This window comes from Chelmon rostratus, chromosome 24, assembly GCF_017976325.1.
Source record: "Chelmon rostratus isolate fCheRos1 chromosome 24, fCheRos1.pri, whole genome shotgun sequence".
Taxonomy (NCBI): Eukaryota; Metazoa; Chordata; class Actinopteri; order Chaetodontiformes; family Chaetodontidae; genus Chelmon; species Chelmon rostratus.
In genome coordinates, this window is record NC_055681.1 from 3254697 (window position 1) to 3275435 (window position 20739).

Consider the following 20739-nt stretch of genomic DNA (forward strand, 5'->3'; position numbering starts at 1 on the left):
ATATGATGAGGATGCAATTAGCCCTGAGCAAGATTAGAGGAGCCTCTTATCAAGCTGAGCACCACTTGCGTTTTGTGTGTGTGTGTGTGTGTGTGTGTGTGTGTGCGTGTGTGTGAGGGAGAAAGCCTGATATCCAAAGAGACACAGATAAAAATGTTTTGATTGTCAACCAGTCAGTCAGAAAGGTATCTGGTATGTTGTGGTACTCATCAAAGTGTGTGCGCGCCCTTTTCATGTTCTTTTTGAACTGCTGCCACACATCTGACATGACCTGAACTCTCAGATTGCCTCATCTGATCACACACACACACACACACACACACACACACACACACACACACACACACACACACGTCCTTTTTCCTGACAGTCTGTTTTTTCTTCCTCCAGATGAAAGAGAAGACGTTCAGAAGAAGACATTCACAAAATGGGTAAACTCACAGTTGGCTAAGGTAAGACAGCTTCCTGTTTCCTTCCAGTGATTCATTATGTCTGCGCTCGCCAGTCTCTGTGCCTGTGATATCCTCCACCTGTGATCAGGTGACGGAGGTGAACAGGTTGGATCTCTGGTTTGGGGCCTCATGCGCCATCCGTCTCTCTGTTTGAACCCCTCCTCTGTTTTGTTGTCATTTATTTCTTCGTATATTGACGGGAGATCGAGTGGCTCGCGGCGTCTTCCACCTCCTTTCATCTGAGGCTGCTTTCTCTTCGGACATTTCCTTTCTGCAGCTGCGATTCATACAAACCCAGAACAGTTATTCCCGCCACATGCGACCTCTGTGGAGATGTGGTTTGGTAACTGTAGGATAAGGAAAAACTCAGCGTGATGCGCACTTGGTCGTCTCTCTTTTTAGCTGCTGCATTGTTGTCTGGTGCACTTTGTTGTCCCATAACTCAGTTAGCGGCTCCCCCATGAGGACTGAATCACTTGTTTGGAATTTAATTCTAATTACATTTCTGTGTTTATGTGTGTGTGTTTATTTGTGCTGTGTGTGTGTGTGTGTGCTTGTTTGTGTGTGTGTGTGTATTTCCTGCGTGCCAGCACATCACTTCTTTTCCCATTTTCAAAGTTGATTACGAGGGTGCTAGAGGTGTGCCGTTGCCATGGTGACGGAGGCTTAGGTGAGTGTGTGTGTGTGTGTTTGCGTGCGTGTGTGTGTGTGTGTGCATACAGTATGTGTGCATGTTGGTGCTCATTTGTGTGTGTATTGAAACAGAGGCTGATCTAAGCCAGATGATTAAAGCCAGAAGAAGGACGGCCAGAGAGATCTTCTCTTCTCCTCTCTCCTCGTCTTCTCTTCTCTTTTCTCATTCCTTCCCTTTCTTTTTGCTTTCCTTCCCTTGCCCTTCCTCTCTTGTCATCTTCTTTCTTTCTTCTTTTTCTGTCCTTTCATTGCCTTTCCTTTCCTCTTCTCTCCTTTCCTATTGTTTCCTTTCCTTTCCTCCTATACCCCTCTCCTCTTCCCTCCTTCCCTTCTCCTTTCCGTTCCCTTTCCTCTCCTCCCCTCCTTTCTCATCTCCTCTTCACTTTTTCTTGTCCTTACCTTCGTCTCATCTCTTTTCTTCCATTTCCTTCCCATTTCCTTTTCTTTCGTTTATCTTCCTTTCCCTCCTCTCATCTTCTCTCTACTCCTCCCCTTTCCTCTACTACTCCTCTTTTCTCTGCTCTCGCCTCCTCCTTACTACCATCCCCTTTACTCCCCTCTTCCTGGCCCTTTGGCCCTTTCCTGTCCACTTTCCTTCGCTCTCCTCTCCTGTCCCTCTTCCTTACCTTTCCTTGCCCTCTCCTCTTCCATCCTCCCTTCATCTCCCATTTCCTCTCCTCTCCCCTCCACCCAGCCTGCCCGATCCCCTCTAACCATGACTAAGAGAGGAGGTGGAGGTGGGTGGCGAGGAGATGGTTAGAAAGAGGGGGATAGATATAGGCAGGAGAGGAAGAGATCCCCTCATCCATCCAAACTCACCGAAGCATAATGACTACCCCATCCTAGATAGATGAGTCTCTCCCACACACACACACACACACACACACACTCACACACACACACACACACACACACACAGGCCTCAGGAGAGTAAGAGGTAGTGATACAGCAGATGGGAGAACGTAAGATTATAGGAGGGGAGAAAATGAAAGGAGAGAGGGAAGGAGACAAGGATGCAAAGGATGAAGGTAGGAAGCAATGGAAAACAAGTGAAAGCAAAACAAAAGTTCAGACGGGGACGGGTGGAGGGAGCGAACGAGTTACGGCCGGAGACGGACAGTTTGGGAGCGGCTGCCGAGACAAATGTGGAGAAAAAAAGGCAGACAGATGCCTGGCAGCGGAGCAGCGTTGTCTGATTTTAGTGTGATTTGCTACTCAGCAAACCATAAAAAGAGGCACTTCAGGGATATATGTGAATCTGTCACCAGGGCAGGAAGCTGAGCTTTTTTTTTTTTTGTCTTATTTACCAACCACAGCTGGTACTTCATTCAGGAGTATCAGCAGCTGATCCCATTCCACCGTGGCATATAGTGCAATATGTCAACTGTAATTAACTTTTCAGACCTAAATTTCAATTAAATCTGCCGTCTCTACTCATAGGTTAGTCGTTTCCTACATTTCCCAGAATGCCTTCCAGCAACAACAAGACTCCAAGCTGGGCTTGGTACCAACAACGTCCGTAAATTAAGATCCAGTGTGTAGCATTCGTGGGATCTACTGGCAGAAATAGAATATAATATTCATAAGTTAATACATTTTCATTAATGAATAACGACCTGAAATGAGAATGAGCAGGACCTCTTACATGTTGCATGCACCATTTTTCTACAGTAGCTCAGAACAGACCCCTTGTTTGTAGTTGCCATGACAACGAAGGTCACCTGAATTCATCCTTTCCTGCACGTCCAAAACTCATAAATTGTTATAAAACATTGACATGTGTTTATAGTCTTTTAGAAAATATATTTTTTTCCATTTCTATTTTTATTACTTTAGTACAACATGAGCAACAAAACAATAAAGTTTTCTAGTTTTAAAGTTAAAGTTTTAATTCTGATGACTCAGGATATTATTAAACGTGGCGAGCTATGTGGTCCCATGAGATCATGTTGAATGGTGATTATACCGTTAAGGGAGTCTGTCATTCCTGACAGGATTCTTGACAATAAAGATGTTTTTTATACTCTTATTCCATCTCCTGTAGCTCAGTGTAACGTCAGGCGACCTTGTGAGTGTCATTTCCTTCATTCAGGCATTTTTCTGCACAGACTGCTGCTGCTTTTCTCCTCTGCTTTGGCAGCAGAAGCAGTCTCACTTTACTTTAACTGTGAATAGGTGCAGCGATTATTGATAATAGCTGTGTTCATGTGATGAATAGCATAGTGTCATTCTGAAAGCTGAATGGATCATCTGTCCAGTTAAATTCTCACGCTGGACTGCTGGACACGCTGAAAATGCGTCTTCCTCCACTCTAGTTACAAGATCACGCTGGATTTTCACCTCATTTTTCACCTGAATGTCAATCTTTGCTGCCCGATTATGTGACTTGTGATCGCTCTTTCATGAGCTCAGACCTGGATTAGTTAACCCACAGTTAACAGAGCGAGTTGATAACCAGCTTCTTTTCAGGCTTCGTGAAGCCATATAGTCGAACTTGATTTGCAATGCAGGCCCTTGTGGCTGTAAGTGAGGAATTTTGTATTCCTGCCTTTTTATATATCATATTGTGTCATTTTGTCTCAAAGATTTAAGTTTAATTGATTCGTTGATAGTTATTTAGGTGTTTTTGGACAAATGAATCCACCTCCGAGAGCCAGAAATGGAGGGAAATAGATGAAAAAAGAGGGGAGGGCGACATTCGTCCAGTGCCTGGTGTTAATTTCACACCCTGGCTGTCACTGTTTGCTCAGGTCCTCAAAAACAGCAGAATAACTCTGATAGGAGAAGAGGGGACAGGAGAGGACAATGAGGCGGAGGAAGGAAATAGAAAAGGGGGGGTGAGATGAGAGGATTAGGAACACAGGCAAACCTTTCAGAGGTGAGGAGGAGTTTGCTTGTTTGAGTTGTCTTGGATGCCTCATGATGCTGATGGCACAAACTTTCCAATCACTGAATCAAAACAACAAAACAAAAGAGGACCCCTGACCAGGCCCAGCTAGACCGCCTCAGTCCAGTCCGGTAATTAATTTATTAAACTAGAAGCTACTGTTTATGTAAAGTAACAGGTTGATGTGCAGATTGAAACCACTCTCATGTCTATACAGTAAATATGAAGCTAGAACAAACGGCTGCTTATCTTATCTGCTAGCCTGGCTGTCCAAAGATAACAAAATCCACCTACCAGCACCTCTAAAGCTCACCAAGTCACACCTTATATCTGATCTCTTGAATCTCTACAAAAAGCAAAGTATAAAAAAGAAGAAACAGAAAGCAAACACAGAGGGCCGGTCGTATGTGGACAGAAGGATTCAGTGTAGTTCTGTCGTCAAAGCCCGACACTGAAGCCGAGAGCCTCAGCCGGCAGCATGGCTCTACAGCCATTAATACAAAAAGCAGCAGCTCTGCCAGCGTTTCGTATGATGCAGTCATACAGAGTGAGTTTCTCTGACTGCAGAGGGATTTCTAACCAGGTTTGAGTTAAGATGTGGACATTAAGAGCTGCCACACGTTACAACAGCTGAGTGATCCTTCTCCAAGTCTAAACTAATGTAGACCTGCAGCATGCCTGAACAGGCCGCTTGTTCTGTCTGCTTACAGGTTCACAACTCGCCAGGTACTGTAGATTTAAAGGTCATTGTTTGCCAAGCTCGCCGCATGAAGTTTTAAAGGGTGAGTGTGCTGTTTCAGGGGGATTTGTGCTTTCTGATTGGCGGCTCTACCAACCGATTAGAATTTAATTCAAAGCTGGTTCTCTGCCAGCTGTGTTTTTGATCGGCTTTTGGCAAACTGCTGTGAAAAAGAGCAGCATTACTGCACAATGTGTTTCTGCTGTTCTGCCAGTGACGCTTCAGTATCTTCAATTTATAGAAACCGCACAAACAGCAGCTGAACTTATTAAGTCGACTTGATTTTGTCACTGAAACAGTCTTTTTCTGTTGGTTTATGCATTTAAAGTGGAGCCTACTTAAATAAATCTTACACCTTGTTGTTAAAAGTTTGCTTGCATGCTTATTTGCATGGATCATTTCTACATTTGACATGATTTTGTGTAATTTATCTCCTCACCGGTTCACACCAATCAAAGTTAACCCACATCTGAATCAAAATCTAGTGGCAGTTGGTAGATTGTTTATTGACGCTGCCATTCAGATCTGATCACAGTACACCCACACAGTCCTGATGAAGCTGAATAACTGAGCGATTTCTTTTCAGAACTTTGAACTTTGTTGTTATTTGTCATCAATATTTAATTTGACTTAAGATGTGAAACCAAGTTTTCAGGGTCTTTAATAAAACATCTTTAGCCCTTTCTGTTGCCAATAATCCCACTTTCATTCCATCTGCAATTTATAAAACGTTCAATCCATGGAGTTAATAAGCATGTGCAGCGGAGGAGAACTGTTAATAGGCACTTCATACTTTTTTAGCATTCTTACTATTGATTGTAATATTTTATCCTGTGTGGTTTGATTGAGATATGTGTGTGTTTTTACTGTTTAATTCTCCATCTGTGGTTAAAGTGCTTTGCAGTAGTAGTAGTAGTAATAGGAGTTAAATCAGGGACAAGCAGTTATGTCTGTATTTTTTGTTTGTTTTTTTGAAGTTTCCATTCAAACAAGGTGTAAATTTGAAACAAACAGCCAGAAAAATTGCCAAAAGAAAATGTGCTTTCCCATCACTACTGTTTATGAATATTAGAAGTTGTTGCATTCATCACTTGGTGCCATTAAACCACTACAGAAGAAGAGCGTGCAGCAGTCGCTCCATACAGATCTGATGTTTCCGCCTCCTCAGTAGATGTTTAAGTGACATTCTTCATTGATTTCATGATTTATTTGCTTCTATTTTTTCTGTTTCCTTTGCACTTTGTCCTGTTTTCTTTTCGCCACCTCAGCCAAATGTAAAAACAGCACATTCAAACAAGCTCAAACACTTTTAGACAGGCACAACTCCAAAATTAATTCATGGGTATAAGGAGAAAAATATGACTATTGGAAATTGATCTGCTTTAAAAAGTCCCAAACTCTCAATTTGAATTTTTCAGCCCTGAATTCAGGACCTTGAACGTAGCCTGAAAGTAGAAGACGAATGACATTTTCCACTTCTGCAACGTTTCACAGTGTCACACAAGTCGAGAGAAAAAATTTGCAGGGAAATAGGATGGAAAAGGCATCAAGTTATCTGTATGTGAAGCAAGCTGTGCAATGAAAATATGTTCAAACAAAAAGCTCCTGAAGACATCCGGAGCGATGGAGGGGATGCTGCACTGGAGGGTTTGGTTACAGTGCACTTCAAAGTAGCGATGAGCCACCAGGGTGAAATGAAACTACACTAACATTAGAGTTTGGCATTTTCAGCTTATCTGACCAGCGTTCACTGTGTGGAAGTGAGCTGTGTCACCCGCTCCAGACCCCACATCCCACCACCACGCTCCCACTTATGTTATGATCACACAGCATGTCACACACATGCTGTCAGTCAGAATCATATCGTCCTCTGAGTCCCTTCACCTTTGAATAAATGCACAGCCTTTAGGCGAGTTGTTCTGCTGGTCAGCTGACCTGTGTTGAAGAATGCAGACCCTTAATCTCATCCACGTCTCTGCAGTCCACATCATCATTTGCTCTGGTGATCCATGTCAACCCTTTAGCACACACTCTGCTGAATGACACAAGCGACTAGTATTACCTCAAAAGTGTTAAGCAGGAACTTGTAGCACCTTTAAATCTAAATGCTAATTGAAGTTGTACTGCATGTTTTGAGCTTTTTGAGTGAAAGTAGATGTGGCAGACCAACCTGAGGTCAGATCCCTCCTGCGAAGGAAAAGCAGGAGAAAGGCTGCAGGCCCTGATCCAGCTGCCACCCACAAACAGCATGCAGATGGGTTTGCCTCTATTTTAACTCACACTTTATCTTTATCCTTGCTCGTGGCAAAGCTCAAAGAATGACAATGTTGATCTGTTTCTTCCCACCACTTTGGTATTGACTGAAATATGTCAACAAATATTGATTGATCCCTCCGAGATTTCATCCAGCGTCATCAACGAGTCAAAATTTTACCAAATACCTGCAAAACTATTGGCAGCCTCAGCTGAACTTTGTTTATTTCTAGTTAGCAAATTCTAGCATGCTCAGCTAGTATGAACATGGTAAATATTATACCTGCTAAACATCAGCATGTTGGCTATGTTATCGCTAGCACATTAGCATGCTGATGTTTTAGCTCAAAGTACCACTGAGGCTAATGCTAATGGCACGGCTGTGGTTGCTTTCGAAGAAGTCAGGAAACAGTTGTGTTATAATCATTATACGATGAATTAATACCTGAAATTGGTCCTTAAACAAATAAGCATTCATCAAGTGGTAATAAATTTGTAAACTAGATTAAATCTGCGGTCCATATGTCAAATAACACTTTTATCATTACAAAGTCGTCCGTCTGTCGCTGCTTGCTAGTGATGACAACTTGCAGCCTGAGATGTAAATGTGTCCCTCAGGACTCAGATGAAGCATCACTGACAGCAACTTTCAATGCTGTTTTTTCTGACTAATTATTGTCCTTTCAATGAAAAGCTCCACAAAGACCTTCAGATGACGCATCACTTTTGTGTTTGTCTCTGTGAGAGAGTGGGATCCTGCATGTAGAGATAGTCCAGTGAAGTGGTTATGCGTGCTGTAAAGCACATGTATGTGGCTCACTGAAATTTTACCAGTTTAATTCAGATTTCTTCTCTTTTCCTCTTTTTTCAACATGCATTTGTAAGTAAGCAAAGTCTTAACATAATGTACCCTCCAGCAATACTGTTGCATGGTAATTTAGCATACCAATCCTACATTAGAGCTTTTCTCGCTTTTGTGCAGGGACAATATATATGATAATGTTCATATATTCTTATTGTTTATTTCACCTTGAGGTGTTTGTGTTGGACTGTCGAGCACAGGATTGTTTTTCTGCATGGAAGCACTATTTTGTCTCCTCGGTGACACAAACCTGTTGTCTCCTCTTTACTTTCACCGACAAGAACCTTCTATTTGTTTTAATCGGCTTAATAAATGGAGAGAATACAACCACCTCAAGGTGAGATTTCAAGGTTTTTCCTCGGCGATGACATGTTCTTTTTCGCCGTAAAACAAAAGCTCGAAATCAGCGTGAAATCTTCTGATTTAGCCGTGAGTCACCTAATTTGGAAAATTGTGTATTTGGAGGCAGTGAGAGCATCTGAATGTGCTGAATTCTAATCTAAAGGACACACACTAGACACCGTGTTAAATGCTGCTGCTTAAAGTCATGTAAAATCTGTCTGGAAATGACAATTAGCAACATCCTTGACTGGAAAATCACTGCGTATATGCGTGTTTTTCTGTGTGTGTGTGAGCCAGTCTGCATTTGTAATTCCTGTGCACTTGTAGCTCACAGAGAGAGACTGAAATGCTCAGAGATATGAATTAAGTAGTTAGATTTCACAGCTTCCTGCCTGTGAAATCGCTGATGGCATTCTGCAGTGCAGCTCACCTGCAGATCATCTCCGTTTACATCTTGTCAGAATGGACTTTAAAGCTCTCTTATTGGTTTTCTTTGTTTCTTTTATGGGCAGAAAGCTGTTCTGTAAAGATGCATTCTGTAGTATTAGATAAACAACTGCCCACTTTCCCATTCGCCTGCTTGTTCATATGTCCCCAGTGTCGTACAATTGAAGTTAACCGAAATTCATTTTTCCAAACTTTTTGCTACAAGAAAACATGTGCTTGTTTCCAGTCTAAGCCTGCATATATATTGCTGTATTTACCCGCTAGACGATTCTTTATAACAGAGAGCTGCAGATGGTTTTGTTCACTACAGCGATGAAAATTCTCACTGCGTGCACCGGATGTGTCAAGTTGCATACTGGATCACGATTGGCTCCAAACTAGCTGTGAGGTCATAAATCCTGCAGGTGCGTCCAGGTGTTAAAGTGTGATTTTAGGATTTCAGAGAAACTTTGCCCCTCCAGCAGATGAACATTCATCATTGTGCACAGAGCAGCACCAACGTCACAGTGGACGAACGAGAAGCGAAACATAATTTTGACCTGAGGTTTAAGGATTCATGTAATTCTAACCCCTGCAGACGCATGTGTTTGGTTTAATTCAATTTGGAGATGCATGAGAAACGTGCACAGGGCCCAAATTCAGCTCACAATTAACAGAGCATTTTTCAGCAAGTGGGAAAGTGGGACTGGGTCATTTCTGAGTCCATTTCCAGTCTGACTGCTGGTTACCATGGCAATAGGGAAGCACTGGGAGGAAGGGAAAACATAACCACATGTAAATACTTTTGGTTACAGACCAAAACTGTAACAGTAGAATTCTTTACGTGCTAAAATTTCTATAAAAAATGTATTTCATGCACTTGCAAGAAGTCTTTTTCGGTGCATGTAAGGTTTACGACACAGGTGTGACTGCATGCATAAAGTGATTGCTTTAAATAAAAGGTGACTTAAAGGCTTGGTGGCCCACGCTTTGCACACAAGTATATGATGACCCATACAATACACATGGCCCCTTAATTATATTTTGCCTCAAAGACCAACCAGCTCCCTCATTCTGGAGTTCTGCCTGGCGTTGGGTTGGCTGTTGTTTCAATTAGCTTGTGACAATTTAATGAAATGTTATTTTAATTTCTATTAAATATGAGCCCTGAGGCCTTTGGGCCAAAGTGACTGGATAAAAACATTGAATAACACTTGAGGTTGCTTATTAGTATGCATGTTAGTACCATGCTGGCTCTTTATTAATCATTATGAAGCACTTATTTATACCCTAATTGTGCATATTGTACAACTAGGCTAAGAGTTTTCAATAACCTCCTAATTTCTGCTTATTGATAGTTGGTAAGGAAGTACATGAATTACTTAACAATAAAGTAATTCATAGTTAGCCCCTGAATAAGCATTAGTAAGTGCTTTATAGTGACTGATAGCCAATATGCTGCTAATTTACATGCTAAAAGGCAACTAGTCAATGGTGGATATGTGTACCTTAATAGAAAGTGTTACCAAACTTTACAACGTCCATAATTCTGCAGTTCTTTTCTGTGATGCTCACACAATGCGTGTGTTCAGTTAGACAGCTGATGTTTTGTGTCACTAACAAAGAAAAGCAGTGAGTCACTGCATTAATCCATTCATCTGCCTCTGTGTCCTCTCGGCTAAAGCAAGACGTTACCATTAAATCTGTCACGTCTGCTCTTATCTCAGTGAAATCCAGACGCTTCCAGGGTGAGGATACGTGGTCGGGAGGCGGGCTGTAAGAGATGCAATTTGCACTGAGCGATCCTTTCAGTTGGCTGTTTACCAAATCTCTGAAATGCATGGTTGTCTTCCTTTTAGCTTTCCGCTGGCCTCAGAACAGATTGTGCGACTTACTGTGTGGCATCTTTTGTGGCATCTTTCCTCTCTGTGATTCAGAGTTAAGTCACCCAAGAGGACCTGTTAGAAAATTCAATTACAGAAGCTGACATCTTAAAACATGCCTGCTTTTGATTTGTTTTCATAGCTGATGGTGAGCTCGTGTCTGACATGGGGGATGGAGGGCAAACTGGTTTTACCTTTCGGTGACGGCGACACACACAGTGTCTGCTCACCAGTGTTTTCTTATTCGCTGGTTGTTTAAGCAGTTGGGATGAAAGGGAATGTGAATACATTAAAATACACAAACAAAGCACCTTGAACAGCATCTGAATTTTAGCAGTAAGAAGGAAATTTGTTCAGACGTCACAGAAAAGGTTGCTTTTTAGAACAAACAGTGGCACATAATCATCAGATTCACACCTTTTGTTCTGTCCTGTTCATTGTTTTCAGGACCGAAGCAGCGTGACGTCCCAGGATGTGATGTCTCACCTCTGTGTGATGAATGTCAGTCAGCTCGGACACCTTTTCATAGATCCACACTCTGCCCCCTGCTGCTCCCTCTCTGGACACATGCTTTTGGTGCAATGTCACAGTATCGACTCCTAGAACCATAGCAAAGCTTTATAACCCTGTGACTGTGTGAAATTATACATTTTAACACTGTGATTTAGGCAATGTCCCATTATATACACCCATAAACCTCCAAGCCTCAAAGTCATGCAGTGTTCCCCCTGTGCAATTTCGCAAGATTAAGGTTTTCACACTTTTCTATTTCGGCTACACGTTTCCACCTTGTGCATTAAGATTTCCACAGCTGCTATTCAGAGTCAGGTTTCCTCTCTTGAATGTGACGATCAAACACAAATCCTGCTTTTTTACTGGATTCATGTAGACACATGGTTCAAATATGACATTATTTTTCATATTTTGCAAGCAGCTAAACTTGTGCACAAATGAGGAGGATGGATGTCAACAGAACAATTAAACACAGTTTAGATGATTTCCGACAGCTTCCAGTTTAGATCCTCTCCTCTTCCAGCAGGGCTCTGATTACCCATACTGTGAAGTAAACACCTACAGATGGTAGCTTATTGTTACACGCCTTCTGAACAGGCTGTCCAACACAGAGCCAATGCATCCCAAAGCACACTTTGTGCATCCTACACATTTTTAGTCTCAGCGTTATTATTTGGAACTTTTTTTTCTCGTTCCCAGCTGTCTTATGTGATAATAAACAGGATCTCGTCAGGTTTGAGGCCAAGTGAAAATTGAAAATCTCTCTGGGCTTCCTTTAATGTGCACATTTCGTTATTTTGGCATTTACAGGTGAAAATTAATGAAGAATTGGCAGGTTAATTGCCTTGTAATAGTGCTTCTTTGAACATCTGTTTTGATGCCATTGGTTAGTGTAGATACTCTCAGTTTAATTATATAGGATGAAAAACATACAGTTCTAATTCTTTGGATATGATAGAAGCGTATTGTTTTTTTTTTTTTAATTATTGTTTATTTGGAAAAGTAGATGGTACAGAACTTCACTTCTGGATACAAATCATTGTCCACATTATTGAGTTGTGGATGCAGGACCGTTAACTGCTGATCCAGGTTTTTAGTAACAGAACAGAACAAGTATAACATGTGGGCGGGAGTGGGGGAACCCCTCCAATTATTCACATCAGGAAAGAAAAAAAAAAAACATTAAAGTGTGTATGTTTACACAAACCAAAACAGGAATGTATGGAATGACAACCTTTCATATGACAATCAAATTCAATTCACAGAGATTACGGGTTTTACATATTCTGTCCATTATGACCAGATCCCTTTGGCCTTTGGGGGTGAATTTCAACTTCTCCAAAGTGTAAATATCCTGCACAAACTTTAACCAGTTTCTAGTGTCTTTTTGCCTGCTGCCAAAAGCATTAACAGCAGTTTGTTGTCTTTCAGGGTCCAGTTATCAACTGAAATGTCTCATTTTCATCATATTGTCGCTCCCAACACGTCACATATGGACCTGAACAAACTGCAGCCGGTTCACAACATTAGCTATATGCTTATTATTATTCTCGACAAGCTTTATTTTGAAAGTCTAACTGGACCTTTCTTATTTATTGTTGCTAACTTGGCCATGGAGCCATGCAGGTACAAACTGGACAAACACTTGACTCTGAAGCTGCTCAGAGCGTCATAAATAAAGTATAGAGCCACTGACCAGGCGTCCATGTGTGATGAGATGGTTCTGAGAACATGCTGGTGTTTTTTTACATTTTTCGATGTGTTTTGGCATTTTGTCTCCTCACAACACGCACACAGTTTTAGTTTTTGGAAAACTCCTCCCAGAGTGAACATGTTAAGGAGCTCTGCAAACGTCGGTATGAGGCGATTTTTGTGCAATGGCTGACGCAGTCAAAATAGTGCTGATGCTTACTTTGCCGCAGGATGTTTTACATGTATGTATATACACGTACAAGACTCATCCTCCTTTATTGAGGAACAGAGGCATCAGAATGTGCTGCGGAGCTCGCTGCCACATAATCCAACGCTCCCATGACACAGATCCCGGCGCTGGTTTTGGGTGAGACCTGGTCGCAAATTTATGAATCCTTCTTTGGAGAATGCATAATAAGATTTGTAATGTAGCCGTTGGGCGTCTAGTTGCAGCTAGCCTACTGGTTAAAGTTTATTTCAGGCATCTGATTGAGAGTTAAAGTTACATTGCTACACAGCTAATTGAAATTGTAACCAAGCAATGACATAAAGGTTAGGAAAGACTAAGTGTCCTTAGTTTGAAGGAAACAGAATGAGTCATCTGTACATGTCTGACAAGAAGTTTTGGAAAGATTGAAATATTAACACACACACGCACATACACACACACGCACGCACACACACGCACGCACATGAGAAATGAGTCAGTGGAGGCAGTTTGGCATTCTGGTCACATGTTGGTAGAGGCGATTGTACTCATGGCCATCACTGTTTGCTGAAAATGAAAAGCAACGTGTGTGTGTGTGTGTGTGTGTGTGTGTTTGCGTGGGTGCGTGCGTGCGTGTGTGTATGTGTGTGTGTGTGTGTGTGTGTGTGTGTGTGTGTGTGTGTGTGAGTGATAGAGAGAGAGAGGTTTTGCACTGATCAGTTCTGCCCTATACACACTATTGATAGTCAGTGGAGTAGTGATGGTTTGTGTTTGTGTGTGGATGTAAATCCTGGTTTGTGTTGGAAGCAGATAAAAAAAGATAGAAGTGTTAAAACAAATCAGGGCTGAGCTTCAGGGGCAGCCTGAGACTTCACACTTATTTGTAGGCAGATGCAGAGAACAGGCTGCCGTCATGTTACTCCAAATACAAACGTGTCAGTGTTGTAGCACACCAAGACGGATTCATTTATTTTTTATGAAGAATGTAGCCAATCAGCACTCACAGCAGCGAGCTGTAAGGTGTATATATACATTTTCAATGTTAAAAAGATTAGTGAGCTTCTGAGTTGCTGGTACAGTAGGTAGTACAGTAGTTTGTTACCTTTGCACAGAGCCAGGCTAGCTGTTTCCCCCGTTTCAAGTCTTTGTGCTAAGCTAAGCTAATCAAGCAAAGCCTGCCTGAATGAGAACATGAAACAAAGTGCTTCTGTTTGTCATTTTTCATGAAGAACTTAAGGAAAAACATGGCTGTAGTGGCCTCTGTAGGATGAAACATATAAGCCTCCTGAGCATTTTGAAAATTTACCAGATTCGCTACCCCTGTGTGTGACTTCCTGTCTCGCTCGATCTGCTCTGTGCAAATTGTACAGCTTCTTACTCTTGATCAGTTTTTAAGAACTGAAGCTCTGCCATTGAGATATCAGCTGTTCTCATCAGCACAGCGACACACCTTCACCGTCAGCCAATCATGTCACTGCTGTCTTTTCAAATATGACTCCCTCTCTGCCTCAGTTCGTTCATGCTGCTGTCATGTGTGCCCCTCCACCTCCCCATCACCGCCCAGATCTTCATCATGTCATCCTCCTCATCGTCTTATCAGTCAACACCACTATCTGGACTCCATGGGGGGGATTTATCTCGCAGCTGCTCAGGACGATGCCCCTCGATTTCAAAATCTCCCTGCAGAGTCAAAAAGACTTTCTGATCAGACTTAATTATCACATATCACCTGTCATAATAAACAATTATCTTTACTTCATTCACTTGTCTCTCCTGATTGAAGTCGTAATAAAACTTTTCCCTCCTGAGGATTCATTACCGGAGGGGATGCGCCACCAACCACAGTTTTTAATCAGTTGTGAGTAACTCCTCCATTTGCATTTTGCATTTCACTGTGTGAAAAATCAGGTGATTTTAATATGTATGCTGGTGTTTGCTCATAGCTCATTTTTCCTGTTTGATGTCGACTCTTCATTTCCACCCTCACCCTCAGCAGCTCAGCTTTAATTTAGGCTGAATACACAGTCATGGCATGATGTTACCTTATATATTTTGTCAAGTATGAATGGCAGAAACTAGCTTTGTGTTGCACTGAACCTGCAGTTAATCACATGAACCATGCTAAGCATCGTTCTGTATCTATAGACCAAAAAAGCACAAAAACCGTGCTCTGTAGGTTGGTTATCATCTATCAGCTTCCTGTGTCAGAGCGATCTGACTTCATTGATGCCGCTGCTGTTGATTTATTCATTCCAGGTCAGAGGTCAGGGTCCTGTGGTGCAGCTGCCCATCCAGCTCGTCTTTTTTTAACGCTACTTGAGAGTCTTTAGGTGGAGGGAGAGCGGAAAGTGCTGCAGTCTGCTTTGTTCAAAGAGCCATGAAATCAGCAAGAACAGTAGAAAACATTTGTTCTTGATCAGCTGTGAAATCAATAAAACATCTGCTCTTGATGGAGTCTTTTGAGTAGGTTTGCCACCCCGCCTCAGCGCCTGTGTGTGTGCTTTCGGTGATTCTTCAGTTATGAGTGCAGACCAGTTTCTGAGGTTCAAGCGGTTCCTCTGAGAGCCGTAATTATAGGAGCATCATTTCAACCCAGAGAGCTCCTGAAGAAGTGCTTTTATTGTTGGAGTGTGCTGGAAACATGAAGCGGGCCGTCACTAAATGGACAAGAGAGAGAGATTTTTAACAGGTGTGAGTGGGCAGGAAGGAGAAAGGAGGTGTTTGTGTTTGTGTGTGTTTTCCCGGCGTCGTAATATGAAAATATGCATATGCCTCTTTTCTGCCTTTTCCTGAGTTGTTTCCTGCTTTTATCCGTGTTCATCTGTGGTTTCTCCACTTATCACCTGCGCCCACACACTGTCCACAAGCCATTCAAGTAATGCATCTACTCCCAACACACACACACACACACACACACACACACACACACACACAGACCTGGTGTGGAGAACGACTCAATAACAGTGAGTCTCAGGACAATGCCCAGAGGCGTGAGTTGGAGGGCAGAGAGGGATGGAAAAAGAGAAAGATGAGGGAGAAAAGTGAGTGTGGGGGAGCCAGAAGCAGGAAAGGAAAGGAAAGAGGTTGTTTCTTAAATTTCGTTATTATAGAAAGTGATTTTTTCATGTTTGTTTTTTCAGTTCTGGCTCATTTCAGCCATTTCTTTCATTCTTTCTGTCTCGCTGCTTTTGCTAATGCGTTGTTGTTGCAGGAGTGGGCACTTCGACATGGCAGCCATTGTTGTCATAATTCACGAGCGATGCGAGAAAAGCAATGTCTGCCACAGTCACCAGGACGATGATAATACAGGAAATATTCATCATGTCGTCTGTATTCTCTTTAGAGAAGCCTGTCTTTTCTTTGCGGACTTTTTTGTCTCTGCCCTTGCTCCTTTCCTGTCTTCACCAATTCCTCAGACTCTTTTTCATAATTACGTACTTCAGTCGGCTTTTCTCAGTTTTTAAATAATATCATTGCGCCCTCTTACCATGCTAAATCAAGTGTTGCTGAAAAAATTAGTCCGGATTAGCCGACGCTAAATCTGTTATGACACGTCTAATAAACCATGTGCATGTGAAGGTCATGTGCAATATCAAAGTTAAACTGAAGTAATTGATCAGCTTCACGTTAAGAGCAGCGGCCCTGTGGAGGCTGCTGAGGTGATTTGTCTGTATCTCATTGGGTGGTTCGGGCTGCTTTTTATGTAATTGCGTGGATAAAAATTGTTTTGGGCAGACTGTGATAAGCTGTGTGGTTTCTACCAATGAATGGTTGTATTTAAGGGTGCTGAGTTCAGGAGGCTCAGCTCGACATGCTATAACTGATCTTCCATCATAGCTCTGTGATAAAACCATGCAAAAGCTTTCACTCAATCTTTATCTCAAAGACTTATTTCATGACTCGTATTCTAAATGTAATTGTTCCAATTGCAGTTAAGAATTTGCAATTAACCTGATAAAACAGAAGACTGGCCTGCTTTTGTGACGATCAGGCCCTGATTGGCCTTTTTGTCAATGCAACCTTCAATCAAAACAAACGTCGCTTGCACCGCAGGTGGTTCCCTCTGCGGTCGCCGAGGGATACGTGAAAAGGTTATGGAATCAAAAAGAAGACATTAGGAGATGATTTTGATTTGCACCTGAACAATGCGTTTTGCAATCAAGAGCCGAGAAGCTAGTTAGCAAGCAAGCAAGCAGAGAACAGCTGGACAAACAACTGAGACAGTTAGCTAAACGTCATGGATAAATGGTCAATAACTAAATGTGATAGATGAACAGCTGTCGTCAGTGGCGGCGATCAGCTCCGTGTCTTTTACCAGTGGAAAGGAAACAAGCGTGTGTGATGTCTCAAGATCTCAAGACACAACTTCTGGTACAAAAACAGCATCATGTGGTGAGTGTAGCTAATCGGGTAATACCGCCAATCGTTGGTTTACCGATTCCTGCCACAAGGTGGCGAGAGCGTGCTTCAGTTGTGATTTTCCATTTTCAAACATTAGAAAGGGACGAGCAATTGTTAACAACATTAACAATATCTATTAACAACAAAACAAAAAAACGGAGAGCAAATACATATAAATATAAAACGGTGCAAGGACGTGACATTAATTCTCAGGCTATTGAATGAAATGAACGATATACAGTTCAAACAGGCACATTTATTTTTCAAGGCTTGAGCAGGAAACACAGCGGACTGAAGAGTGCTGAAGTGGGCTGTCCATTCATAAAGGACTGCCACATAGAGGGTTCTGCATTGGGACTGGGTTGCTTTTAGGTTGTCAAGCTGTATAGCGTATTAACAGTGTATGAAAGTTTGTGTTTTTCTTGTTGAGGAAATCTTTCTATTGTGAGCGCCGTTAATAAAATCACCCAGATCAGTCTTTGTTAATGGAGATGCCCTTCACCGACATGCTTTGGATCCAGTTTATCAGGAAGCAATGATGTGGATTACAAACAGTGAGGCTCTCAAATGTCATAGAATCTGCTTATTATCAAGTAATTGTTTTAGTTTGGCCTGATTTATGTTTACCTTTATAAACACAGTAAAGTGTTGGGAAGTAAGTGCATGACATGTACTTGAACTCGAAAAACTTAAAAAAAAATTAAGCAAGCTTGGTTTTAGTTCAGCTAAAATTTATATTTGAGTTATTGGGTAGTTTCCTGCAACTCCCTGGTATTTTCGACTGTAAAGGGGAATAATAGTACATTTATTTTTTATGTTGCTGCTGTGAAGGTCCAGAAAAGACACTCAGTGCATTCAGCCTGCAGCGTTTTCCATGTGAAGTAACTGCTAGCTTGTAATCCTGGACTTATCAGCACTGATAAAGAGCAACCGCTTGGGTGTTAACTGCTATCTTCACATTTAATGCAGGGCTGGTTTGTGATTACTCAAGAGATGTCTGTCTATACCCCCCAACAAATCTGATGTGGTTTGGTCCAATGAATAGAAGGAGTCTGCAGTACGGGGATTGAATCTTTGACCTTTACATGGAAAAAGTAAATTGACCTCGTATCACCTCCTGCAGTTGTTGCTCTCAGTCCACGTTAAGCTGTTTGTAAAGCTCATGGTTGTGTAGCAGAATGACCCCGTAGACTGAAAGGTTGCAGAAATCTAACTCTGCAGTAATAAACACGTTAAAACATGTTTATTTCAATTGAATATATTCAGTTACTTTGCTAATTGTATGTGTATCTGTGTTTTAAAGACAGGAAAACCACCAGTGGAGGATCTGTTCTCAGACCTGTGTGATGGACGACGCCTGCTGGAGCTGCTGGAGGGGCTGGCAGGACATGAGCTGGTCTGAATACACACACACACACACACACACACACACACACACACACACAGTAAACAGAGAAGCACACCAGACGCTTGACTTACACAAGACTTAAATCAGTATCACTCTCTGTCGTCAGAGGAGGATGGTGTGAGGAAGAGGATCCATCTCATCACTTGCCTTCAGGGGAAACAGAACTACCTTATGAAAGTACTGCAGTCGTCCAAGGGGCTGGGTTAGGCTGTTAGTTACTGTATATAATCTTTGATGTTGTTTTTTTGTACATGCACAAATGTAGCTGAACTATTTTTTAACTAAATTTCTGATTCTTATTCATGCAACCCTTTGGCAACAAGATTGCCAAAGTAATATCTACTGTATGAAGCCATGCAACATGTGTCTTTTGCAGTTCCGTGTAACTGACATGCTCCATTTTTGGCACATTGTTGGACATCAATGTCTTCTTCATAGCTGGTTCAAATGTGCCACTTCTATGCATAGAGATCATTTTCCTCCACTGTCCATAAAAATAACACAGATAAAGCAAGTAGGCAGGTATTCAGCAGTAGATTAAACTGCGCCAGGGCCCTGCACTGCACTACACCTTTTTGCATCAATGGAGAAATCTAATAATGGAGCTAAAAATGGATTTTCATTATGGTACGTACTGAAGGTATTCCCCCACACCGTCACCAGGTACAGGACACTCCCAGCTTACACAAATGAGTTCACCAAGTTTAGTCATTTTCTTAAAAACTCTAGCCAGTGTGGGGCCCCACACATGATTCTGCTGGGTTAACATTACGGTATATTCCAGTGCTTCCCAACCAGTGTCCCAGCACATGCCTCTGCAGTCACTGGGAGGTACGTGGAAAGACTGTGGTGTAGCTAAATTTGTATGGAAAAATTCAGTTCAGATAGCTTAAAGTAACAGTTAGCTAATGGATAAGCAGTTAGCTAAAAGTAATGGATAAGCAGTTAGCTAAAAGTAACAGTTAGCTAGTGGATAAGCAGTTAGCTAAGAGTAACAGTTAGCTAATGGATAAGCAGTAAGCTAAAAGTAATGGATAAGCAGTTAGCTAAAAGTAACAGCTAATGGATACGCAGTTAGCTTAAAGTAATGGATAATCAGCTAAAAGTAACAGTTAGCTAGTGGATAAGCAGTTAGCCAAGAGTAACAGTTAGCTAATGGATAAGCAGTAAGCTAAAAGTAACAGTTAGCTAATGGGTACGCAGTTAGCTTAAAGTAATGGATAATCAGTTAGCTAAAAGTAACAGTTAGCTAGTGGATAAGCAGTTAGCCAAGAGTAACAGTTAGCTAATGGATAAGCAGTAAGCTAAAAGTAATGGATAAGCAGTTCGCTAAAAGTAACAGTTAGCTAGTGGATAAGCAGTTAGCTAAGAGTAACAGTCAATGGAGAAGCAGTTAGCTAAAAGTAACAGTTAATGCACAAGCAGTTAGGTGAAAGTAATGAATAAGCAGTTAACTAAAGGTAACTGGCAATACGTGGAAAGACTGTGGAGTAGCTAAATTTGTATGGAAAAATTCAGTTCAGTTAGCTAAAAGTAACACTTAGCTGGTGGCTAAGCAGTTAGCTAAAAGTAACAGTCAATGGAGAAGCAGTTAGCGAAAAGTAACACTTAGCTAGTGGCTAAGCAGTTAGCTTAAAGTAACAGTCAATGGATAAGCAGTTAGCTAAAAGTAACAGTAAGCTAGTGGCTAAGCAGTTAGCTAAAAGTAACAGTCAATGGATAAGCAGTTAGCTAAAAGTAACAGTTAACTAGTGTCTAAGCAGTTAGCTAAAAGTAACAGTTAGCTAATGGATCAGCAATTAGCTAAAAGAAATGGATAAATAGCTGGCTGCAAGTAATGGATTAACACAGACAATTAACACCCTGCAAAGGATTCAGCGGTGTATAGATAATGGATGGATGGAATAATAATAATAATAATATATTCATTATCCAATACAATCCATCCAGTGACATTATGTGTCACTTTTCCTTTACTAC

General features: G+C 41.6%; 1 protein-coding gene across 3 annotated transcripts in view; it reads left to right on the forward strand.

The window, feature by feature from the left end:
- Positions 1–398: 398 nt before the first annotated feature.
- Positions 399–20739, forward strand: part of dmd (dystrophin) — a 207526-nt gene continuing 187185 nt past the window's right edge. For all 3 annotated transcript variants that reach the window (XM_041966474.1, XM_041966467.1, XM_041966475.1), the window contains exons 1-2: positions 399–452; positions 18655–18747. The gene's annotated coding sequence lies outside the window, so the exon portion shown is untranslated. The remainder of the gene's footprint in view (positions 453–18654; positions 18748–20739) is intronic.